This window comes from Cervus elaphus, chromosome 11 (assembly GCF_910594005.1).
Source record: "Cervus elaphus chromosome 11, mCerEla1.1, whole genome shotgun sequence".
NCBI classification, from domain to species: domain Eukaryota; kingdom Metazoa; phylum Chordata; class Mammalia; order Artiodactyla; family Cervidae; genus Cervus; species Cervus elaphus.
The window spans coordinates 74,709,026-74,736,015 of NC_057825.1; the positions used below are offsets into that span (position 1 = coordinate 74,709,026).

Here is a 26,990-nt window from a genome sequence, read left to right on the forward strand (position 1 = left end):
AAAGAAAGGATGCTGACACCTAAAGGAAGGAGCCAGCTGCTCTCCTTGTCTCCTCTAGAGTACAAATTCATCAAGGGCTGCACCGTCCTGGACCCAGCTGCACCAGCACCTCACAGTCCCAGAGAACCACTATGATGCATCAGCTTAGTCTGACTTAGTTTCAGGTTGGTTCTTGGGGTCTCAGTAAGCTCATCTGAAGGAAAGGGAATGGGATCAAGTCCTTTACAACATTATAATCTACAAATGTAATAAATTAGAAATATTAACAAGAGAGTATGAACCTTACTAAGTTGTCAGCAACAAGTAAAAACAGTTTATTAAATCCGTTACCTGGACTTGTTTGTTTTACAAGAAATACCAGGCTCTTCAGAAATTTGAAAAGAAAACACTATTGAATTCCTTAAAAGAATGATTCTTACCTTAGTCTCAAAGTATTAAAATGGGGGCTTCCCTGATGGCTCAGTGGTAAAGAATCCACCTGCTAATGCAGAAGACATGGGTTCAATCTCTGATCCAGGAAAATCCCACACGCTACGGAGCAAATAAGCCCTTGCGTCACAACTACAGAGCCTGTGCTTTAGAGCCCACGTGCCCTCACCTGCCAAAGCCCACGTGCCCTAGAGCCTGTGCTCCACAACCAGAGAAGCCAGTGCAATTCGAAGTCCGCAAACACAACCAGAGAGTACTCCTGCTCTCTGCAACTACAGAAAGCCCATGCAGCATAGCCAAAAATAAATAAATAAATAGAATGTTTTAAAAATATGAAAATGGTGAGATCTCACAGTAAAAAGTAACTTCCGCAAAGATTCGTCACAGTTCTTCAACAGGTTGAGTTAACTTATCACTCACAACAATATTCTTAGAAATCAAATAGTGTTAGTACCTCAATACACCTAGCCGAGTAGAGTTCCTATCAATGCCTGCAGGGAGCAAGAAAAGATAAAGAGTGCCTGTCTTAACTCCCAGATGTCAAATCTAGATGTTGAAGACAACAAATCATCTGAACAATTACTGAGTGGCAACTCCCTAGTAGGCACTGCAGTACATAGATTACCTTATTTAGTTCTCACAACAAGTCTAGGAAGTAGCTAGTTATTATCACAATTTTAATGATGAGACAACTGAGACTGCAGAGATTAAAAAATTTGCCCACAGCTATAGAATCTTTCACAAAGTCTAAAAATAGGGTAATCAAAGAAGAATGTACTGCCTTGAGCCTTCAGGAAAACACAGTCTGATTAGCTGGACCCTGATTGTTCACATCCCATTGGCAGATGTAGCCCTACTGTGAAGATGTAAGCTATCAAGCTATTATGGCTTGATACTATTAAGAAATAATTTGCTTGTTTCCCATAGGAGTCTTCAGTAACTTTGCGTAGCATGAAATCAGTTCCCGTGACCAAAATAAGTTTCTGCATCTGCAACTGCTAAGGAACAGACACCAGACTGTCCAAATTAAGGTCATTTTCTAAGGTCTGATATAAATGGTACCTCCCTGGAAGATATGTCTAGTTCTTTATTCATTAACCACAACATTCCTTTGTCTCTTCTTTGGTATATTAACTTTCCCCAATGGATTTCTAGCATGTTCTATATATAGCAAAAAATGTGAAGCTGAGTCACTAGAGTGAGTTCCTAAAGAGCACCAGGTCCATACACTTTAAGATGCCAGGGACTGAGACAGCAAATGTAGTATTTTATTGAGAAAAGTAAAGACTATTTTTTTTTTAAGACTATTCTTTTTTACACCATAAGGGTATCCACATCTGCAAGGAGGTGCACAGTAACAGGTGGCTGAGAAAGCAAGACAAAAACTTAAAAAAAAAAAAAAAAAAGGAAAGAAAGTGATATTAATCTCTTCAAGTGTACAAAGCAGTGCTTGATAGAAATCCACAATTTTAAACTATGAAACATGGGAGACTGCCTTAAAATAGAAAAAGTTAGGATATATATTATACATATAATGTAAGAATAAATGTTTCACTAAATCTATACTGATAAAGCTCAAGTTAAAGTAACTGCAAAAGTGGAGGAGAGGCATGATTAAGATGAGAAAAACTATAATCACTTAAATCCTTCTGCCCTTATCCTTCCATTTATCTTATCAGAATTTTAAAAATTTTTTGTATAAGTGAACATAGCACATGCTTCTTATAGAAAAGTGTGAAAAATATTAAATAACAGATAATTGGAAAATAACCTATAACTTAACTGTTTAAAGTTAGGATGCTTTTATATTCTTTTAGATAAATATTTCCTTTATAAGAAACTCAAAAGTATCATCTTAGTTTTTTCATTTACTATATTTCAACATTTTCTTATACTTAAACATCTTAGAGTTCATTTTTGTCACCTGCAATTTTTCCTTTTTAGTATATTAAACACAAATTTAAACATAATTTACAATGGTTTTATGGTATTTGGTTATATGGCTGTAGCATAATTTAATCATTTAAGAGGCTTCTAATTTTTAAACTTTATAAATAGCATGGAAATGAATAACGTACACACTCATATATACATATACATCTCATACTTCCTTAAAATAAATTGCTAGAAATGGAATTGGGGGCAAAGGATATATATTGCCAAACTGCCACTGTAGTGGTCTGAATGTTTGTGTCTCCCCAAAATTCATATATTGAAATCTAATACCCAATGTGATCATATTTGGAAGTGGAGCCTTTGGGAGGTAACTAGATCACAAGGATGGGGCCCTCAAGAATGGGATTAGTGCCTTATAAGGAGCAGTCAAAGAGCTAGTTAGCTCTGTTTCTTCCATGTGAAGATACAGGAAGTCTGAAGTCTGCAACTCTGAAAAGGGCATCACCAGAACCCAGCCACACTAGCACCCAATCCTGAACTTCAAGACTTCAAAACTGTAAGAAATGTAAACTCTGTTGTTTATAAGTCACCTGTTGGTTATAATACCATAAATTTATAGTATTTGTTATAGAAGCTTGGGCTAATATAGTCATTTAGAAACTTGTATCAATTTATGCTCCTAACAACAGCAAGTATCTGCCAACACTTTATTTTTTTTTTTTAATATGAAAGACCTATTGAAGCATGCTGACTATGATGTAATGATTCTAACCTCTTGGGCTTTTTCCCATCATCTTATTTCATAACCTTAGAGAAAAACCTTTTAGGAAGTATCTCTTGTAGTAAATAAATATTTAGCTGTGGCTGAGCCATTCTTCCACTGTTGATTCTGCTTAATAAATTTACTCTTGTTAATTAAAGTGCTTTTAATTAAAAATAGTATGAATTGCATAAATCTACCTTAAAAATTATTTTTCTATGTGTGTATTTGCAATAAGAGATCTGACATGATAAAGGTAACCATGGTAACCTCATTTTGGGATATTAAGCTTTCTTCCTTTCTTTTGAACTTTCTTCTTTATAGCTTTCAGTATGGCTTGAAAATTAAAATATGATGATATGCTATACCAAAAGTTACAAAGGTTTTTAGGGAATTCCCTGGTAGTCCAGTGGTGAGAACTCTGCACTTTCACTGCTGAGGGCCTGAGTTTGATCCCTGGTCAGAGTACTAAGATTCCACAAGCCACACAACAAAAGAAGTTTTTAAAAAGAAGAAAAATTAAAATGAAATTTTCCATTTCCATTTCCAGTTATGATGGAGTAACTGATACAGGGCTAGACCTCCTGCTGTGAAAAACCATCAAACTGGGCAATACACATTATTATTTTCAGATGTTGGACAACAGGCAGCATCAGACTGCAATTCTTCAGAGGAGGGAAACAAAGACTCATGAACACCCTGGTTTTCTGCATGTACCTGGGAAGGGAAACCTCCAAAAAACACAGAGATCTCACTGAGTTGAAAAAATAGACCTTCATGTTTGAGGCTACTGAAATCATTGGAATTTAAAGAGAATACAAGAAAGAAGGGAGATGTGGTGAGAAAACATTTCAAAAACCTATACAGAGATCTCCTAATTCTTTGCCAAGACTAAGCTAAATATGCACAAGGCAAGACTCCATGAGGCCAAAGAACAAAATCTGGGGAAAGAACAGCTATGGAGCATGCGCTGAACAACTACCTGGGAGACATTCAAATTCCTGGCAGCTGGAGAGGAGGGACTTCAATGAGTATTACATGCATTTGGTAGATATCTCAGAAAGGCCATGCCTCGGTATTAGGGCTGAGCCAGTCCTAGAGTAAATAAAATTGCTGAAAACCAAAGATAAAGAGAAAATCTTTAAAGCAGCCAGAGGAGGGGAAAAAGACATATTACATCAAGTGAACAATGGTAAGAATGACCAATAACTTATCAGAAACAATTTAAGAGAGTAATGAAATGACGGTTTTTAAATGCTACAAGAAAAAAAAAAAAGCTGCCAACTTAAAATTCTACATCCAGCATAAATATCCTTCAAAAATGAAGGCAAAAGGGACCAGCAAAGTCCAGAATTGTCCTCCTGACACAAACAAGTAGACAACTAGACAAAACATAAATCAATTATTTTCAGACACTAGGTAACAGGCAGTATGGAAATAAATATGACCTCTGAAAGAAGGAAACAAATGAGGTCAACCCAAAGATTGCTCTAGTTTTCTGTTTGGAACAACAACAAAAGGAGGGGGAACCCAAACAGAGTCAACAGTCTCACCAAGTTAAGGTCACAGAGCTCAGAATTTGTGGAGTCTGAGATGGGTAGGATTTGCAGGGCATATGATCAGAAAGCTAGAAACTAAACAGAAACCCTCAACAATCTACAGAAAAGGCCTCTGAGTTTCTGGCTAAACACCAATCTGCATATGTGTGTTATATAAATCTATGAGACTCTCCGAGGAAAACTTCTAAGAAAAAAACAACTATTAGGGAGCTCTAACAACTCCCAGAGCTCACATAGGGCCAGGATCATTCCATTTCCACTAGCCAGGATGAATAAACCTTGATGAACACATAAGGCAATCAAATGAGACACAAGAAGGAACATGCCTCAGTAATGAGCCTAAACTAGCCCTAAACTAAAAGCTATTCTAGAACCGCCCAAAACCAAAACCCAAAAAACCCCGAAAACAAAATTCAAAAGATCAAGCTGATCCACAAAGTAACTGCCTGCCAGAATTAAACTTAATACTCAAAACAGGAAAAAAGAAAAAAATATTCAACACCATAATCCCATAAGAAATTACCAAATGTATGAAAAAATAAGAAATGGTTATCTATAATCAGGATCCAGGAGTGGCAGGGATAAAGAGAATCTTAATAAAAGGACTTCAAAATAGCTATTAGAAAAGAGTTCAAAGGCTTAAAGGAAAACACAGACATAATAAAAAGAAAAACCTTAACAGAAAAGTGGAAGTTATTTTTTAAAGATCAATGGTAATTCTAGAATTATATTTTTTAAAAAGTATACCTGACAGAAGAATTTAACTGGATGGGTATAACAGTATGTTAGACAAAGAAGAATTTTTAAAAATCTGTGTCCTTGAAGACTGGTTAACATAAACTTTTTACAATGAAAAAAAGAAAAATAGATTGGAAGAAAAATGAAAAGAGCTTCAGTGATCCTGTGAATTAATACTAAGCGGCTAAATGAACATATGTAGGACTGTAGTCTTAGGAGAAAAGAAATACTTGGGAACTTAAAAATCTGAAGTTAGATGGCTAAAAATTTTACAAACGTGGTGAAAACAATATACCCACAGATCTAAAAGTTCAATAAACTGAAAGAATAAACAAAACCACACCAAGGAACATCATAATAAAGTTGCTGAAAACTAGCGATAAAGAGGAAAATTATAAAACCAGCCAAATGGAAAACATACACTACATATAGGGAAACAAACATAAAAATCACCACAGAATTCCTATCAGAAAGTATGCAAATGAGAGGATAGGAAAATAACATCTTTAAGGTACTAAAAAAGGGGAAAATCCAAAAAGCCTAGAATTCTGTAACTATTAACAATAACTTCCAAAGCTGAAGGCAAAATGAGAGAAAGCAAGAGGAGAGGGAAAGAGAGAATGTTGCTCTAAAGGAAAGGTAACAAAGTTTTTCAAATAAAAGGAATATGATACTAGATACAAACTTGAATCCACACAAAGAAATGGTTAAAATGATAGAAATATGAAAGACATTTTTCTCACCTGTAATGTTCTAAAAGGTACAACTGCCTAACAAAAGCAAAAAAAACAGCAACAGGGTTAAAGCACATATATCAAAACGTATGACAAAAATGCACAAAAGATGGGAAGAAGTTGGAAGTGTAATATTATGTATGATTCTTACTTATGAAGTGGCATGATATTATTTGATGGCAGACTATTAATTAAGTATAAGGGCTACCAATAAAAAATTTTAAGAAAAATGTTATAAACCAATAGAAAAAATAAAACGGAACCATAAAAAATAACCCATCCAAATGAAGACATCAAGGAAAAAAAGAATGAAGAGTAAACAAATAGTAACATGGTACATTTTAATCCAACCTTATCAATAATTACATTCAGTGTAAACGGTCTAAGGTAGTTGTTGGCAATCTTTCTCTATGAAGAACCAGAAAATATTTTATGCTTTGGTCTCTGTCCCAACTACTTAACCTTGCCACCTGCAGCACAACAGCAACCACAAGCAATGGGTAAATGAATGAGCATGATTATGTCCCAATAAAACTTTATTTACATAAACAGGTGGTAGAGTTTGATCTGACAGCCAAACTTTACCAACTCCTGGTCTAAACACACCGAATTAAAAGAGACATTATCAGAATGGATTTTAAAAGTTAGATGCAACTACACACTGTTTACAAGAAACCTACTTTGAATATAATGATACAGATAGGTTAAAAGCTTTTAAAAGGATGGAAGAATATATACCATACAACAATGGTAAATATACCATTAATCAAAAGAACACAGAAACTTCAGAACAAGGGAAATTATCAGGAATAAAAAAGGACATTTCATGATGACACGGAGGCCAATTCATTAACAAGGCTTAACAATCCTAAATATGTATGCACCTAAGAGTGCTGTAACAATGCTTAAAACATGAAACAAAATCTGACAGAACTGAAAAGCAGAGAAATCCAAAATTGTAGGTGAAAACCTCAGCTCTACTCTCAGTAATTGATACAACAAGCAGGCAAAAAATTGGTAAAAATATAAGAAGATCACAAAGACCAATTTAACCTAATTGACATTTAGAAAACATTCCACACAGCAATAGGAGAATACACACTCTTCTCAAATACACATTGAACATTCACCAAGATATACCATCTGTTGGGCCATAAAATAATAAAAAAGCCTAAGTTGCCTGGAATTACTAGGTTTATTCTATAATCACAATGGCATTAAATGAAAGCACAGTAACAAAATAGCTGAAAAATTCCAAATATTGGGAAATTATTTGACAAAACTCTTTGAAACAACCCATGGGTCAAAGAAAAATTATAAGAGAAATTAGGAACTATTTTGAATGTAATGGTAATGAAAATTTATAGCTTTAAATGTTGATCATTTTTCAAAAAATTAAAAATCAATGATTTAAGTTTTCACTTTAAAAGCTAGAAAATGTCAAGCAAATTAAAATCAAAGTATAGAGGAAGTAAGGAATTAGTAAAAGATAAAAAAACTTAAATCATGAAATAGAAAACAGATAAATCACAGAGCAAATCAACAAAACCAAAAGTTGATTATTAGAAAGGACTGATAACCCCTAGCTAGAGTGATCAGGAGGGAAAAGAAGACAATAAATCCAATAACCAGGAATGAAAGAGGGAACACCAGTACATATCTTACATTAAAAGAAAATACGGTTTCATAAAATGTGTAATTTATTTTTCAAGCTGATAAATTCGACAAGTTAGATGAAGCAAATTCCTCAAAAGACACAAATTACCAAAACAGACACCAAAAGAAATAGAAAATCTGAAGAGTCTTAGAGCTATCTCTTTAAAAATCAAATCCTTAATTAAGAACCTTTCTACAAAGAAAACTCCCAGGTCCAGATGGCTGCACTGGTGAGGTCTATCAAACACTTAAGGAAGAACATCAATTGTACCCAAACTCTTCCCCAAAAAAGGAAGAGGGAACACTGCTGGTAGGAGTGTAAATTGGGAAACCCACCTTGGAAATTGTTCTGTGCTTCTCATGTTAAACACACCTATCCCATACATCTAGCAATTCCACTTCTAGGTATTCACCCCCAAATAAGGAATACACATGTCACAGAAAGCCTGTATGGGTATGTTCAAAGCAGCTTTCCTCATAGCAGTTTAAAACTGCAGCAACCCTTTCTTCCACAATAAAAAACCACAGTATATCCACACAGTGAAACACTAGTCAGCTAACTGACATGTTACATGTATCAGGATGAATCTATATTTCAAACAAGAGCTTTATATAATTTTTATGCCCAGTAAAGTTTGAGAACTACCAGTATAAAAGTACATAATACAAAAACAAAAAGAAAATATAAGGAATTTGGATGGTATATAAATTAATCACTGCCACATACATCATAATTACATCATAACCTATATATAACAATTGTCATCTTCCATAATTGCTTAATTGCTATTTAAATCATGTTATAATACCCCTCTGTTCACATTCAACTTTCTACTTATGTACTTTAAGGAGTACTAACTCCAAATTTTAGTTTTCAGTCATTTAACACCAATTTCTCATGAACCACATCCCAAACTGTGCATTTTATATAAAGAATCCTGTTCACCAGTTCCTTTGCTTTTCTTAAAGTTCTTCCTTCTTGGTACATACTGTTTTCCCTAGCTCTTTAATAGTGTTATTCTTACTTTGCACTGCACAGCCTTGTCTTGCTACCTCCTTTAAAACTGAACCAAAAACTCATCTTTTCCACTAAGTACTGAACCACCTCAGATTCTTTCCAGATTCCCTCGGCACTTGAAGACCAAGCTCCTAATAGATGTATTTATTTTACTGAATTTGGACATCTCTTCTTAATGACTCACCAACTCCATCCCCTGGATTAGAGAGTAGAACCTTGGGGGAGAACTGAAAAGATTATAGTCCTCTTCAAGGCTCTTTCTCTTGTGATGTTTTTACTTTTCCCTCTTAAGAGTGCCATTCTACTGCCAGAGCCTTGAGCTCCAGAGGGCCGGAAAAGTAGGAAAGAGAGGTAAAGAGATGGTTAATTAGAGCTGCTCTGGGAGAGATTTTAAAGGTAAAAAAAGCCTTCAGGCTTCAGTATCTGTTCAGACAACCCTGCCAGCTCAAGGAAGCAAACAGGATTCCAAAAAGAGACTAAAGTGAAGAATAAGGAAGTGCATTTGTCTACGAATTCCCTGTTATGCTGGATGGCCAGACAGGATGTGGTACACTATTTCAAGGACACTAAAATATTTCTGGCTTGCTCGCAGTAAATATTTCTATGTATTCTTTGTAAGGCTACGTGGTGGGTGTTTGACTAGAGGTGGGCAAAATTTCAAACAAATATTTTAAAATGTCTACATTCTTGAGTTTAGTGTTAACACTGGCAGTTACTTTTCGTTTTGCATGCATTATTTTTTAGGAATTATGGTCATTACTTGTCTAATTTCAAAACTTTCAACTACAAACTTTATACCTTCCAAATCATATCTATAAACCTGACCATGCTCCTGAGCTAGACCCATTATTTCCAACTGATCACTTATTATCTATCTAAAAAGCATAACTACTTATCTGAAAGCAAACTCAGGGTTTCCCTTCTCTCACTTGCACATATTATTCTACCGCCAAGTCAGGAACCTTAGACTCATCTTCAACTTCCTTAAACTCCAAACACAAACCAAGTCTGGAGGAGTTAAAACTCCTATGTATCACTGAAATCAGTGCTCTTGTTTCTATCCCTACTACAAATTCCTTAATTCAGACCATCATAATCTCATTCTTGAACGAGAATTATAGAGCCTTATATGGCATCTTTGACTGTGGATTGCCTACCAGAGACCAGAGAAAATACCTCATTCACTCACTCTACTGTATGTACTCTTGGTGGTTGTTTAGTCGCTAAGTCGTGTCTGACTCTTGTGACCCCGTAGACTGTAGCCTGCCAGGCTCAGGAGTGGGTTGACTTTTCCTTCTTCAGCGGATCTTCCCAACCCAGGATCAGGTCTGATTCTGCATTGCAGGTGGATTCTTTACCACTGAGCCACCAGGGCAGCATTACTGGTGAATAAATGTCTCCATTACCTGCTCCTCTAGGCTGCTCTCTTTATCACACCTGTAACTGTTTTTAAAAGACCAAACTATTTTTTAATCACTTCCTCATCTATAAAAGAAAATAAAAACCCTACCTTGTACTATTGCATTTTGTTCCCATTCTACCTTGGTTCTAGTCTGATTCCCTAATTTTCTTTTGCACTTATTTTGACAGATCAAATTTCACCCTTTTCCTTAAACACACTGTGCCCTTTTATTTTTAATAATCTAGAATAAACAGTAACTCAGTCCAGCTTATTTTATTTTTATGAGCACCCTTATACAACTTAAAACCATTAGCTAAACCTATACAGAAGTGGAGAAACAGACAACACAGTCAACTCTCAATGAGCCTATTTTCATAGCCTTGTTAACACGGTCCATGCAGACTACCTGCTGGGCTACCTCCTTGTCGTAAGTCACGATTACAAAGTCCTCAGTACAGATGTATGGCTCTCCTTTTGATCAACTGGCCCAGAGAACTGCAGCTCAATCTTCTTCACATTCATCCACCTCCTTTCTTTCATCTTGAACATCTTCCTTCACCACGTCTGCTGTTTCTCCTCTTGTACTTTTCTCTTCCTACTTAAAGTTTTCACAGCATCCTCTTTGTCCACCCTTCTCAAGAGAATCAGTATTCCTCTATCACTCTTACTGAAAGAACACTTAAAAATTTACAAAGTACTTTCACATTTACTTACTCACCTGGTTCTTAGAACCTCTTTTTTCGAGGGTGCCAAAATCAATAAATACAAAATACCTGTAACAGTTTATACACGATAGATGTCATCCTTGTAAGTGAAATATAAAATGTTTTCTTACATTTTAACTCACATTTAAAGAAACTACAATTTCTCTCTTCACCTTCTCATCTCTTAAAACACAGTTCAAGCCTTCTCCTACTTCCACAGCAAGAAAATTAATGCCTGTTTCAATGTTATCCAAATGTTTTCACACCCCTCTTTCAGAGCACTAGGAGAACCCAGGTCTCTGGACTCCTACTCTGGTGTCTTTTCCACCCCAAAACTATTTTTTGTTAATGTTTCCCTTAGTAATGCCCAATAATAACCCAGCATGTTATAAGGTCAACAGGAGAAACATTTTATGGGCAGCCAGCACTGAGAGTAAGACTATACACTAAAACATTCTTATTGTTGTTGTTTAGTTGCTACGTCATGCCCAACTCTTTGCGACTTCATGGACTGTAGCCTGCCAGGCTCCTCTGTCCGTGGGATTTCCCAGGCAAGAATACTGGAGTGGGTTGCCATTTCCTTCTCCAGGGGATCTTTCCGACCCAGGGATTGAACCCCCGTCTCCTGCTTGGCAGGCGGATTCTTTACTACTGAGCCGCCTAGGAAACCCCAAACATCCCTAGTTTTCCTTAAAAATCAATAATTTAAGGAACATCTTTAAGTCCTCTCAAAATATCTGGACACTGTCTCTTCTGGTAATGACATCCAAAGCTGCCACAGCAAAGGAGTACAACCGTAGTCCATAAACCCTAAATGATGACAAGTTTGAAGAGTTGCCCCCTAACATATCAGGAAATGTTTAGGGTTAACAATAAAACAAAAACCAGGGCCTCAGTCCCAATTCTACCACATACTGGCCAACTTGGGAAAGTTACCTAACTTCTCCGAATCAAATTCCCTCTTTGATAAAACTGAATGCCACCTACATTTCGAAACTGTTAAAACAGAATTAAATCAAAGCACAATGGCAAATCTCTTGGCCTGGAACATAATAGTAAAAATGGTAACCCCTTGTGTAATTATTTTCATGTACAACAACATTCTTGTTTTCAGAACCTGGCCCCACAACACTCAACATGTTCCTCCTTGGACTTTGTGGCCAAGCAGTAACTATAATAAACACCTTCAAGGAAGTTATCGCCATGACTTCTGGATCCCCTTCCTGGGTCACAGCTCAGGCTATAAATATAATTTGGACTATCTTCTCCTAAATGCATTATCTTGTTCTCTGCCACACAAAAACTCATCGAAGGATGTTCCGGTAGCTTCTTCTTGTTGGCTTGGCTTTTAACTGCTTGGAACGACACACGGAGTCAGCTGCAAATCTGGCAACTTTCAATGCCAGTATGTCTTTAAACCATTTATAAAAATGTTAAATAAAATTAGTCCCAGCACTGATCATCTGAAGAGTAATAAGGATGGCCTACTTCTCATGTTAATAACCAAGGTCAAAGACTAAATAAATAATTAGATAAATTAGTTCCCCTTTGACTACATGCATATTTTAACTCTTAAAGTACTTGGACTTCTCCCAACAGGTTATATTTAATGTTTACTAAGTTTATCCTTCAGCAGTTTTTCTGATACAAAGATACACCTAATACATAGAACCTAGGATCAATGCTAGGGCTAAACTCCTACCAAAGCCCAGTTTTCTTCAACATTCTCTATCCAACCTCTAATTTTTAACTTTCTTCCTCTGACTACCTGCCGCACATGCAGGCCTGAAGTTCAGTTCCCAAATCATTTTCATTCCATCATTCTATCTTTCATGTTCCATTTTAAGCCTGTGTATTTATATATATAATTTAAATAAGCTTCTATCCTTTTCAATAGCTTGAAATACCGCATATGAATACTTGATTACCACCTCTAACTGAAGACTGTGGCTCAGAATAGAAAGACTGGATATTATTCCTGTATGCATGCATGCATGCTTAGTCGCTCAGTCATGTTGAGTTCTTTGTGACTCCATGGACTGTAGCTCCACCATGGACTGTAGCTCCTCTGTCCAAGGAATTCTCCAGGCTAGAATACTAGAATGGGCAGCCATTCCCTTCTCCAGGGGATCTTCCCGACCCAGGGATCAAACTCCACCTCCCCAGTCTCCTGCATTGCAGGAAGATTCTTTACCATCTGAGCCACAAGGGAAGCTCTGTAGTTTTCCAATAAAATAAGGAAGTTATTATTTGAAGACAATCCCAGAGCAGATAAATTCATTTCAAAAATAACTTTCAAAATTATTTTCAACACTGCTTCTTCTTATTAGCTTTAATAAAGATAGAGTAACTGTATGACATCTCACCAAAGGGAAGGTAAATTTAATTTTGATGTGAACCAGCTTATAAGTAAAATGCTTATATACTATTAGTGAACTTGCAGACATATATTCTCCCTATATGTATTTAGCAATCCTATCACTATGGTTTCCCTCAGGGTATTCCTCAGAATTTGTCACCTGCATGGAGAGTTGCTGTTGTTTAGCCGCTAAGTCATGTCCAACTCACTGTGACCCCATGGACTGTAGACCACCAGGCTCCTCTGTCCATGGGATTTTTAAGGCAAGAATACTGGAGTGGGTTGCCATTTCCTTCTCCAGGGGACCTCCCTGACCCAGAAATCAAACCCATGTTTCTTGCACTGCAGGCGGATTCTTTACCACTGAGCCACCAGGGAAGACCAGGTGGAGAGTAAAGACAGGTAACTAACTCTCAGTTAAACTACTCAGATGCAAACTTACCCAACACCAACAGTCCAACTCAGCCAATTACCCTTCAAGATTACTTCTGCTCTAACCAGATACAAAACCCCTCCCCCCGCTTTAAAAGTAGGATAGCTGGATAACTCAGATGAAAAATTCATTAAGTTGAGCAAGGCAAATGATTTATATTTTCCCTGTCATTCTCTAACATCTACACTGAGGCTAAGAAAACTAGTTTGCATGGTCTGTATCTACTCAGTCCATATCCATGAATTTTCAATATGACTAACAGGCAATTCACACCACCATGATTATTTTCAAGTACATGAAGAAAATCAACTTAATGAAAAATTGAGTAATGGTTTGTTTCTTTATTATAGCATGGTATTTATGATATCTTTTGAAACCATACTTAACTAAATATTTTATTCACATAATTAGATTATATAGTATGTGTGAAGAAAGGATCTGTATGTCTAAGTTCTACAAAATTCCTAAAAGTATGTCATGAGGCCAAAAATGACCAACAAATTGTTAGTAATTTCATAATTTTTTTTTCATAATTTTTATTGTAACAATTTATCAAAAGAGGACTAGGGGTTGGTCACTCTCAAACAGTAAAATTCTGTACCAATGAAAGAAAAAAAAAATGACCCTGGAAACTTTTGGTGACTCTGTGTAACTCTTAGCCCTGCTGGTCAGCATTACTTCAGAGTAAAGGGATGACCTGTGTGTTTATCATCTACAGTACCACCAAAAGAATGCCTACCTGAGATCTAGAACAAAATAAGTCAAAATCAAGTACTGGCATAACAAAAATGCTTTTGAACTACAACTTATTGTTTGTTTTAATCTCAAACATGTAAAATAGGCTCAATTCAGTGAAATTCTAAAAATAAGGGCAACTTTTAAATATTATGTGATATCAGTTAAAAAATAATTGAAGTTAATGTAAAAAAAAAAAAAAAGGTATTAAAAAAAAGTAAGCTCCTGTGTGACTGTTTCCCTGGTGGCTCAGTGTTAAAGAACGTGCTGCCAATGCAGGAGACACGGATTCAATTCCTGGGTGGGGAAGATCCCGTGGAAAAGGAAATGGCAACCCATCCAAGTATTCTTGCCTGGGAAATCCCATGGATGGAGGAGCCTGGCAGACTACTTGTCCATAGGGTCTCAAAGAGTCAGACACGACTTAGAGACTAAACAACAACAATAAACGGAAGACAAGCTGCTATAACATCAACTGAAGAACCTGATGAGGATGAACTCCAAAATGTCCAGGAGAAAAAATCCACCACTGTCACCATGAAGCACATTTGCTAAACCACATGTTCTTGAGATTAGTGAGATCTGGGCTACAGCAAATCAAAAAGAATTAAATGTTATAAAATTAGAGCTAAACAAATTTTATCACTAAAACCTAACAGTTTAATGAATGAAGTCATCAAAATATTCACTTAATAGAAAACAATGTTCGATGATTTTCTCATGGTTCCATTGGGAGAAGGGGGTTGCAAATAGTAATAGACCTTACAGAGACCTGGTTTCCTCATCTAAGTTGAACAAGGAGGCCTGCAGAACTCACTGTATTTTCAACAGAATATCTGCAAATCAATTGTTAACATTTTAATTCTAGAATAACAAAACTTCTACAAGGGTCTCCCAATGACATTCAGAACAGCCACACTCACTCTAACTTGATATATATATCTCTAACTCAAGTTCCAAGGTGAGCAGAGTAAGACTAAAAATAAGTAAATAAATAAAGGAGGGCATCATTTGCTCTAAGTGTCCCCTAAAGCAGACTGTTATTTGATCATGTATTTATCTAGGAAATTTGTGTAGCCACAAAGTGACTTCATTAATAGCGAGTAAACAATTGGACATATAACTGCTTGTATGTACCTAATGAACATGACAAATGATATCTAATATTTGTTGTACCCTTACCCTGTATTTTTAATCCTCACCAATACCCATGAGGGGGTATATTTACTAACCTCACTTTACATGTGAGGAAACTTAGGTACACAGTGGTTAACATAATTTGCCAGGGATCATGATGTTATTATACAAATCCAGCCTTTACTACAACTATGATCAAAATCATGTTTTTATAATTATGCAATTCTACTACTGTTCTTTTTAAAGGTACTAAAATCCATTTTAACAAAACCCCCACACTTAATTAAAATAATAATTTTTGTATAATTTATTTTGAAAATATCTAAGCCTATTGAACTGAAAATTTTTTAGGCAATTAAGTTTTAGCACAAAAATTATAGAACACTAGTTCACCTAATATTTCAATCTAGATGACAATGAGAGGGAAATGTCAGCACTTGCACTAACAAGGCTGCAGACTGTTGTAAAATTTTCAATAAAAGCTCATCTTATTGTCTATCATTTCATGTATAATGGTAGTCAACCCAAGTTTTGCCATCCTTAGAAGGGAACATCACCCATAATCCTAAAACCACTTATTGTGGGCACTAGAATGCTTTAGAAATAAACAATGTGAACATGATAAAGTAGAAAAACCCTGCACTAGAGTCCAGAGACCTGCCCACCAATTCTGGCTCATCACTAGCTAGCATTTTAGACCCTTCCACTGGTCTGGGTCTCAGTTCCTGATCTGCAAAATAATTATATCCAAATTCTACTGTTCCAGCTCTAAAAGAAATGTGACTCATACACATAAATCTTTTTTCCAAGCTTCCTATTCTCACCCTCTTTAGTTATTACCATTACTTTGCAGGTATTAAGCATTATTTTTCCTTATTTTTACAATGGGAGAATATCCCATTCTAAACAAAGCTAAGAGGAGAAAGCCTTTCTGACCACTGGTTTGCCATAAATGAATCAGAAGGTGAATAATGTAGAAGCTATTATAATGTTAAAAGGTGTTAGGTTTCAATATTTTAGGCTACTGTTTTGTGTGCCAGTACATTCTCCCTAAGGACAAATAGTAAAATTCAAGGACAATAGAGAGAAAAAATTTTAATTTTCTATTATTTATTCAATAACTAAGAAGGTGCCAAGTGAATATACTAACAACCTTTTGCAGAAATGTTTTCTCTGACGGATGAATTACATTTTACATCAAAGTGAAAATACGATCTACAAAATTTTCTCTTATGCTTAAATATGCCCTTAAAAAAATAAAAAAGCTTTTATTTTATAAATTGTGATGAATCAGTAAGATATATGATTGTGAAAAGATTAAAAATCTAGCTGTGAAATTCTTAGCTTCATCTTCTAAACGACATGAAGAACCTCCGTGGGCTGCCACAGAAGTGGATTCTGTGGACTAACCCTGGTATGCATTTTCTATGCTCTTAACTCATTCTCAAGAGTGTTATGCAAAATACAAGATTATTAAAGTTAAACTAAGCTTCAGGCATTAAAATTCCCAACTGTTAGAAAAATGAACCTGATTTTCGTATTGCTTTCTAGAGCTGCTAGCCTACCAAACATCTTCCCAGCTCAACAAAGTTAAATTCTTTTAAACTTCTATAAAATTTGTGGTTCAATTTTATATGACCTTGTAAAGAAACAATAACAAGGGAAAGAAAGTCCGTGAATTACTTATTAATCTTATAGAATAAAAATCATTAGCAAACTGTAATAATAGCACACACCAGTCTAAATGTTAAATTGAAAGGAAGTAAACTACTGCTATGGATGGAGAGACCTGAAGGTGAGATCTTCAGCAGATGGAGAAGGTGCTACAAGAGGTGCAGTTTGTGAATTTCAAGGTGCAGTTTGAGAATTTCCAGTAAAAATAATAACCGGTAAAACACCATCGAACGCATACATACATTTTAGAAGGTAGCTGCCAAGGTCCACCTTTTGGTTGGAATGCCGAAAGAAAATGTCAAAAATCACCTCGCGACTCCAATCCTCCAGCCTCTCAAAGTTGAGAACCAAGCCAAGATGAGCGCTTAAACTGTTTCTGAGCATCCTTCTTTAAATAAAACTCCCTCTCCAGAAAGTCACTTCGCCTCAGCTACTTGAATCCCCAAATCCCAGTACCAAAGAATCTTAGGACCCCAAGTAGTTGCAGAAGGTCTTCCAGAGCCCGCCTGAGCATCCCTTTCCACCTCGGGTTAAACTCCGGAGGTGCTCCAGCCACTTCCCCCATCCAAGTTTCCCAGTTCCCTCTCTCATCTCCCGGTGGACCTTCTCGTCGACCTTGAGGACCCCCGGATTGGAGCCTCAGAGCCCAGTATTTTGACGGGTGCCCTCTTCCAGGCAGCGCGTGCAAATGCCCCAGTCTCTGGTGACCCCCGAGGTTGGCCACGACCCTGATCATGAACGCCCTCTGACTAGCCTGGAGAGATCCCTCTCCCCTTCGGCGCCCCACATTCCTCCAACCAGAAAAATAATTCAACGAAATGCATCGAAAGCCTACCAAGCGCAAGCTCCCACTATGCGCCGCACGGTCTGCACCGGGCTCGCGGCCCGGGTCCGCCGTCCCCCGCCCGTCGTCCTCTTCCCGGCCGGAGGGCCGGCGCTGCCTCCGCCCGGGATGTGGAGGCGCCGGCCGGAGACGGACTGCACCCGGCGCGAGCACCTGGGGCCGGAGAGGCGGCATCTAACGGCGGCGCGGGGGCCGGGGAGCGCTCACCAACCAGGTCGGCCGCGGGGACACTCACCGGTCGGGGCGCGCGGGGCGGCCTCATCCAGGGGCACCTGCGGCCAGGCAGGACGGGCCCGGACGGCGCAGTCACCGAGAGCGAGTCCCCTGGCCAGCCCGCCGGTCCCGTCCGGCTCTCAGCGACTGCCCGAGTGAGCGCAGTCTCGCTTCCTCCGGACGGAGCCCGGGGACCCGAGCTCAGCCGGATGCCCCCTCCAAGCCCCCACCCCTTTCCCGGGCCGCCTCCCCCTCTTCACCCTTTACCCCTCCCCCCACCCCCCAACCCCCACCGGAATGGAAAATACCTCCCGGGGCGGGGGGCGGCGGCGGCACGCCTCTCTGAAGGGCAGCCTACCGTGACCAATAGCAGGCGGGGCTCTGAAGGGGCGGGATTCCTAGCGGCCAATCCGAAGGCGTGTAGGTGAAGGCCGAAGGAGGGAGGCTGGGAGCGAGAGTTGGGCGGCCCGGGAGTCAGGGAGGTCCGGCCGCTCGGGTACGCTCTGTGCGCGGCTGCCATTTTGGAGTCGGGCCGCTGCGACGGCGGCCGGGTCCGGCCCGGGGAAAGGGAGGAGCCAGTCAGATGGGCGATATAAGGTCACGTGGGCTTGAGGGGCGGAGTAAAACGGGCCCAAGGGGAGGGGTCGGTGGCGGCGAGTCACTGGGTCTGAGCAGGGTCACGTGGTCCAAGAAGGGGCAGCGGTGGGCTTGAGGGCGGAAGGTCAGCCTTGAAATGGTAGGAGGAAGAACGCTTTGTCCCTGGTTTCAACTCTGTTAGGGAAAAGGAAAGGAAAAATGTTGAATGGAGGCGTGAGTTCCTTGTCGAAAAATGTGAATGAGTCTCCCTAGTCCCTCCAGCAAGGAGCCTATTACTAAATTCCAAGATTCAGGGGAACCTAGGCACTTAGGTTAATTCAGGTATTCCCATCCCTATTGCCAGCTGTCACAAACATGACTCAGATCGGATGGAGGGGTGTCTCCCACTTTTTGCTTGCAGTTTGAATGGAAGGGCCCCCGCCCTAGAAATGGCTAAAAGGATAAAAACATAATTGAGGCAATCTGACTCCACCAGGACAGGCCATCTGAACTTATAGAAGCCTTGTCATTCACAAATTTACCGGCCACTTTTGTGTTAGACATACCCATGGTCGTATCACAACACCTCCAAACAAAACAAGCTTGACTATGAGACCCTGTCTAGCTCTCAGTCGTATTTCAATTCGTGCTTCCAGTACAGACTAAATTATGTTCCTTACTAATCCACTGAAAGTGCCCCTCTCAAGGCCACCAGTGACATCCATATGATCGAGTTCAAGGGTCGCTTGTATAAGGTGATCTCTTTTGCGGTAGTTTCTAAGGTCTCCCCTCACTCCAGTTTCCCTGAGACCATAAACTCTCAGATTGTATTTCTTTTCAGTTAACCTTGCTAATTCAATCGTGTTGGCTTTTGAAGAGAATCCCAGGATCTAATCCTTAGTCCTCTCCTCAGTAGGTACAGAGTTATTCTGCTGCACACTAAGGTGGTCTAACCATTCTGATGACTGAGTGTACCTTTAATGAGGTTCCAATCTGCCTGTCTTAGTGCTTTTGGATATTTCCACTTACATCTAATCTTGACACATCCAAATCGGAACTGAAATACCCTAAGAAGTCCACAAAACCTGTTCCTCCCTGTCTGTTATCTTCTTTGATAACATCACCATTCATTCACTTAACCAAACCAGAACCTGGGAGCAATCCTCCAGGCTACTCCCTCCTTGCTGTAACACTTCTGTACCTCTTTGAGCTTTGTCCTGTTGATTATCTTTTCTAATTGCTCTTTCCTCTCAATTTCAACAGCCATTGCCTCACCGGGCCGTTTATTCATTAGCCCAGTATTTACTAAGCATTATACAATGTGCCAGGCACTGTTTGAGGTGCTTAGGATATAGTGGTGAACAAAATTGACAAAGTTCCTGAATAGGGCGAAATAAAGCATATATGAGTAAAGTAGCAAATTAATAATTCAGGGGGTAATAGATACTATAAAGATCTCCCACCAAAAAACAGAGAAACATGCAAGAACCTCCTGAAGTTGTTGCCCAGCTCTTCACCTCAGTCTCCCCCTCCATCCACCCCACCCCCCTCAGCCTCCCCACCCTGCTTAGTATCTTCTCATCCTTCCTTCTTGTTCTCCAAGAAAAGATGGCCCTGATTGTTTCATCCGGAGCAGTTTTATGTCCTTTCATCTGTGAGGACTTCCCTCTATCTTTTGGGTAGGGCTGCCTTAATACCAACCCCCCAGCTAGGAGATAAGCTACTTTGAGGGCAGGGGTCACACCTTATACATCTTTGGGCCTTCACAGTGTTTTGGCTCAGAATAGGACTCACAAAATGCATATTGAAATGAACTGGTGAAATCTCCTGACCCCTGAAGCAGGCTCCATAAAAGCATCTTGAGCCCAATCAGAATGGTAGGTCAGTAAGCTCATCTATTAGAGGGTAGAGGCTGGGATGCCTCCTGGCAGGGGGCAGAGTAATAAATGAATGAGATTACCTCTGTTGGTTGCTTCCAGGCCTGGGATTCCATGATGCTGTATCCCATGTGGGGCAGGAGTTGCATCATAAACACTACTTTACTTGACAGTGCCAAGTACACGTGGGCAGTTTAAAAGTACTCTTTGTTTCTGATGAGGAGCTTCAAACCCAGAGCACTCTGGGTAAATTGCCAGGAGAGGCTCTGCAGGAGAAGGGTTGCAGTTGCCACTTGACTCTATTTCCAGGCCCTTGGGTGTTGCACCCCAACAGGGAGTGAGATGTTGCCAGTTCCGTCATAGTCATTGTAATTAAACCCAAGTTCTGGCAAAGGGCAGTGCATAATTATGAAGTACTATTATGGTTTTTATCATTATTAGGCACCCAGCTGCCCAGCCCAGAAAACCACAGTAGTAAAACACGGAGAAGCCAAGCTCCTCTCCCAGCTGGCATGAATCAATACCAGGTGTATTGGCACACAGTCCTGCAGCTCATCAAGATGAAACCTTCTGTCCCCTCTTCTTGGCAAGATAAAATTTTAAATGAATGAAAAGAGGAAATGTAAAGAAAGACCTTTGCCACCTCCTCTAAATGGAGTTCCATTTTCTCCACGTCCCCAGAATGATCTCTTCTCATCTACATATTTATTGTGTAAATCTTTTTCAACTTTATCCTTGACCTGCCAGCTTTCTAAGCATCATTCACCCATGTCTCTGGAGGATATATTAGAGTGGGAGTGCAGAATGCAGAAAAGAGTGCTTTTACTTTCAAGAAACTTATAATACAGACTAAATAATTCAGAAAGTATAGTCAGACTTGACAAGGCATCTGCCTTTTATTGAGCGCCTACTCAATGCCATACTTGGCATTTTCACATATGCTAACTGACTTGATCCATACCACCCTGCAAGGTGCCTCTTATAATCCTTGTTTTCTTCAAGGTCTCAAAGACTTAGTGACAGAACTGCGATTCCAACATAAATGTACAAATTTGGTTACTGTATATTCATGGTAGATGTGTTCACACTGGGTGGTGAATACAGGTATCAGACTCCTCCTCCTCCTGTCAAATTAAACATGGTTTTTTGAACAAAGTAGATTTTAAGCTGAACATTGAAAGAACAATTCAGAAGTGATGCTGAGGGAATGGTGCCAAACAAGGAGGCCAAATTGGCCATAAGCCTGAAATCAATCAATATGGAAAGATTTCTTGTTCAGCAGTGAGTCATATTGTATTCTTCAAGTACCTTTATTATCTCAGCTCTTCCAAATGGGGAAGTCAACCCAGGTGGTACAAGGGTGGGCTGAGGATGAAAGAGGGTGGTTTGGGGAGGGAATAAGTTTTTGAATGGAGGACTCCCAAACGGCCCATAAACTGGCACCTCAGGCACTGGCTTCTGGAACCAATGAAACCATGGCAGCTTTCCTTGCTGCCTATCAGTTGTTTTTAACTGATGTGTATAGAACAGTTTCTTATTCTCTTCTTTCTTATAAAACAACAGTTTTAAAAAACAATTTAGCAGTATGTTATACAAGGCAGTTCACTTTTATTTTTAGCAGTTTTTTTTTTTAAGGAATTCAAGATTATATAAAATGAACCCATTTAAAGTGCACCATTTGATTTGTTTTGAGACATGTATACCCTTGTAATCACTGTCATAATCATGAAATAGAACATTTACTTCATCCCCAAAAGTTCCCTTGTGCCCCTTTCACAGCAGAAATTTTAATACAACTTATATTTTGAATACTCCAAAATCTAGTCTCTAACTTCAACCTTGCTTTCAAATTCTAGACCCATATTTATAGCCATCTACTTGACAGAGCTGGGCTTCCAAGGTGACACTAGTGGTAAAAGAAACTACCTGCCAATGCAGGAGCCAGCGTGAATTCGATCCCTGGATTGGGAAACTACCCTAGAGGAGAGCATGGCAACCCACTCCAATATTCTTTTCCTGGAGAATCCCATAGACAGAGGAGGCCAGCAGGCTCCTCAAACCAAATAGGACTAAAAGCTTTATCTTAGCTACAAGAAAACCACCATCTCCTCCAATTCCCTTTTCAAATCATTTTTCTGCATTCTTCAATTCTGCTGAAGAAGTCGTCATCCACTGAGTCATATAAGCAAGAAAATTTAAAAAAAATAATAATCTTCATTCTTCCCTCTCTTCAACCTCCCAAAAAAGGGATTCTATTTCACACAAACATTTTGTAATCAGTCCTTTCCATTTCTAATACCATCATTCAGATACAGCTTGCTCACACGATCACTATAAAAAAAAACCTCCTAACTAGATTCTTCATGATCGAATTCATCCACCAATCTGCCACTCTAATTCTCTTTTGAAAACCCAGAGCTGACTGTTGCAAACCTCTGCATTCAGAGACTGCCGAACTGCATACAAAGTAGCACTGAAAATCTTTCACAGTATGGCCCCAACCTCCCCTCCTGGATTCCTCTGCTCCCTGCCACATAAAGCGTGCTATACATTTTCATCTTTCTGTGCTTTGTATCAGATTTCTGTCTGAAATGTGCTTCTTCCTCCACCTGGAAACTCCTCCACCTTTCATAGCCCCACTTATATGACTTTCCTCAATAAAGCCTTCCTAGACCTCTCCAGATAAAAATAGTCATTCCATCTGTTACACTTGACCTCCCATAGCATGCTGCACATATATTTATCACACTGAACAGACACAGTGATGAATTAGAACAGGAGATCACTGTGGACGGTGACTGAAGCCATGAAATTAAAAGATGCTTGCTCCTTCAAAGGAAGGCTATGACAAACCTAGACATATTAAAAAGCAGAGACATCACTTGGCCAACAAAGGTCCATACAGTCAAAGCTGTGGTTTTTCTTGTATTTGTATACGGATGTGAGAGTTGGACCATAAAGAAAGCTAAGTGCCAAAGAATGAATGCTTTTGAATTGTAGTGCTGGATAAGACTCTTGAGAGTCTTTTGGACTGTAGGGAGATCAAACCAGTCAATCCTAAAGGAAATCAACCCTCCATGTTCATTGGAAGGATTGATGTTGAAACTGAAGCTCCAATATTTTGGCCACCTGATGTGAATAGTTGATTCATTGGAAAAGACTCTGATGCTAGGAGAGATTGAAAGTAAAAGGAGAAGTGGGCAGCAGAGGATGAGATGGTTGGATGGCATCACCCACTCAATGAACATGAATTTATTTGAGCAAACTCTGGGAGATAGTGGAGGACAGAGGAGTCTGGCATGCTGCAGTCCATGGGGTCACAAAGAGTTGGACATGACTTAGCAAGTGAACACTGAACAACAACAAAAGAACGGGAAAGCTGAGTCAGAAGATCTGGATCTAACTTAAAAATCTCATTCACCACTTGCTGCACCGTCTAGGGCAAGTCACATAACCTCTCTGAATCTTGGTTATTTAACTACAAAACTGAGATAACACTTTTAATAATACCCCCACAAAAGACTGTTCTGGTGATTAAATGAGCTAAGTATAATTATAAATGTGAATGTATCTTGCACTATACAGATTATTAGAGACTATAACGACAAAGCTATATCTTCTGCTGGGCTTCTCTGGTAGCTCAGATGGTAAAGAATCCGCCTGCAATGTGGGAGACCTGGGTTCAGTCCCTGGGTTGGGAAGACCCCCTGAAGGAGGGCATGGCAACCCACTCCAGTATTCTTGCCTGGAGAATCCCCATAGACAGAGGAGCCTGGTGGACTACAGTCCATGGGGTAGCAAAGAGTTGGACACTACTGAGCAACTAAGATATTTAAAATGTCTTCTGCTAGATTTTGAGCTCCTTGAGTGCAAAATCAACATCTGGCCATCTTTATATTCCTTCTACTTAACTTAGTGCTCGAGCTGCCTGTTGCCTAGATTGGTTTATGACATGTTACTATTTCTTCTATTAATAGAACCATATTCTCTTCATTTATTCTCTTAGCCTACTTTGTACAATATAAAAGCAAATCATGACACTTAATTTCTTTTTTTGTTGTATCCATCTCTTTGAGACCCCATGGACTGTAGCCTGTCAGGTTCCTCTGTCCATGGAATTTTCCAAGCAAGAATACTGGAGTGGGTGGCTACTTTCTACTCCAGGGGATCTTCCTGACCCAGGAATCAAACCCATGTCACCTGCATTGACAGGCAGATTCTTTACCACTAGCAACACCTGGAAAGCCCTTTATAATTGTTTATTGCCTTTGTAATTAAATAGTTTCATCAAAAGGTCTCTGAGGAAATAAACTATATAGTCTATCCCTGATTAATTTTAAAAGTCTTTATCTTTATTCAACAAAAACTTTTCAGAGCCACTGAATGATATTTAATCTATATAGTTAAAGGTTCTACAGAAAGAGCATGGGGAGTTGGTACTGACGTAACTGGAGTGGTCATAAAAAGCCTCTCTGAGAAAGTGGCCTTTGAGCATCAATAATGAGAAGGAGCTGCTGCTGCTGCTCTAAGTCGCTTCAGTCATGTCCGACTCTGTGTGACCCCTTAGACGGCAGCCCACCAGACTCCGCCGTCCCTGGAATTCTCCAGGCAAGAACGCTGGAGTGGGCTGCCATTTCCTTCTCCAATGCATGAAAGTGAAAAGTGAAAGTGAGGTCGCTCAGTCATGTCCGACTCTTCGAGACCCCATGGACTGCAGCCTACCAGGCTCCTCTGCCCATGCGATTTTCCAGGCAAGAGTACTGGAGTGGGTTGCCATTGCCTTCTCCGAATGAGAAGGAGACAGTCCTACAGAAAGAAGGAGGAATAGCCTTCCAGGCAGAGGGAAGAGCACAGACGATACCCTGAGACAGGGGAAGGCAAAGTCTCTGTGAGGAACTGAAGGTTAGCTGATACGGTGTGGAGGGAGGGAGGGGAGGTGGTAGGAGGTGAAGTCAAAGAAGCAGACAGAGCTTGGACTGGCAGAGACTTTAAATCATATTCTAATCATAATAGAAACTACTGGAGGATTATAAGCAGGAGTATGGTATGATCTGATTGGTTTTTTAAAAAATAGCCCTAACTACATATGAAGAATGTGTTCCAGGGGAGTTGGGAGTGAGGATCCAAAGGCAGACTAGTTATTTCTGTCCAGAACAGAGATGCTGATCTTGATTAGGGTGGTAGTGCTGAAGATGGTGAAGGGTAGTAGTTTGGGGGTATGTTTGGCAGATAGAACTGATGAGTCTAACTGATGGATTTAATGACAGCAAGTGAGGGAAAGATGCTAAAAGATGACTCTTAGGATTAGGAGCTAAGCAGGCAGATAGAAGTTCAGCTTACTGAATTTACACAGTGCCTATGGAGGTGCTGCACTAGGCTCTGAGACTACAAAGCCCATTGAGTAAGAAACGTACTTGTCCTCAAACAACCCAGGCTAGTGGGGAGGACTGCCTCTACCAATAGAATTACCCTGGTAATTTCTGTTGGTAACTTTTCTGTTGGTGGCATCTTCTGAGAGCTTGGATTTTTTTTTTTTTTTTTCTTGAGAGAAGAGAAAAGAAGGATATGGAAAAAGAACCACAAGGTTAAGATACTGGACAGAAGCAAGGTGCTCTGCTAACAGGAATGGGAGTCTCTGTGGTCTGAGCTTCTGCTGTTTCCACCTACTCATACCTGACCAACAGAATACCTATGGTTGAGGATGAATTCAGATTTCTTTTTCTTTTTATTGTAAGTATAACTTTCATGAAATTACTGTGTGACTCCTGAATGAGTTCTCTCAAGCTTTTTTCTTTCTGGTATTTATTTAATTTTTAATATTTGACCAGTTGATACGTTCAGATGTTTCAGAAATCAAAACAGGACTTCCCTGGTGGACCAGTGGTTGAGAATCCGCCTGCCGATGCAGGGGACATAGGTTTGATCCCTGTCTAGGAAGATTCCCACGTGCCATGGAGCAACTAAGCCTGTGCACCACAACTGCTGAGCCCACACTGTAGAGCCTGTGCTCTGCAACAAGGGAAGCCACAGCAATGAGAAGCCTGGGCACCGCAACTAGAGAGTAGCCCCTAGAAGGTCTGTGCAGGGCAACAAAGACCCATGCAGACAAAAATAAATACATAAATAAATAAACGTAAAAAAAATTTCCATCAGAAATTTTAAAAAAGATCAAAACAAAATAAAAAGGTGTATGGTGAAAATTCTCCCTCCCACCCTGCTTTTTCCACCCCTTCTTCATGCCCACCC

The 26,990-nt window shown here is 39.4% G+C and overlaps 1 protein-coding gene across 6 annotated transcripts in view; it reads right to left on the reverse strand.

Moving 5' to 3' along the window:
- SOCS5 (suppressor of cytokine signaling 5) overlaps positions 1 to 26,990 on the reverse strand; it is a 98,447-nt gene that overhangs the window by 51,060 nt on the left and 20,397 nt on the right. The window contains exons 1-2 of one of the 6 annotated variants that reach the window (XM_043918092.1): positions 18,314 to 18,439; positions 420 to 481 (exon numbers count right to left, since the gene is read on the reverse strand). The gene's annotated coding sequence lies outside the window, so the exon portion shown is untranslated. Of the gene's footprint in view, positions 1 to 419; positions 482 to 17,476; positions 17,989 to 18,069; positions 18,267 to 18,313; positions 18,446 to 18,599; positions 19,063 to 26,990 lie in introns of those variants that run through there. The other 5 variants (XM_043918090.1, XM_043918089.1, XM_043918088.1 and 2 more) reach the window with 5 other exon arrangements.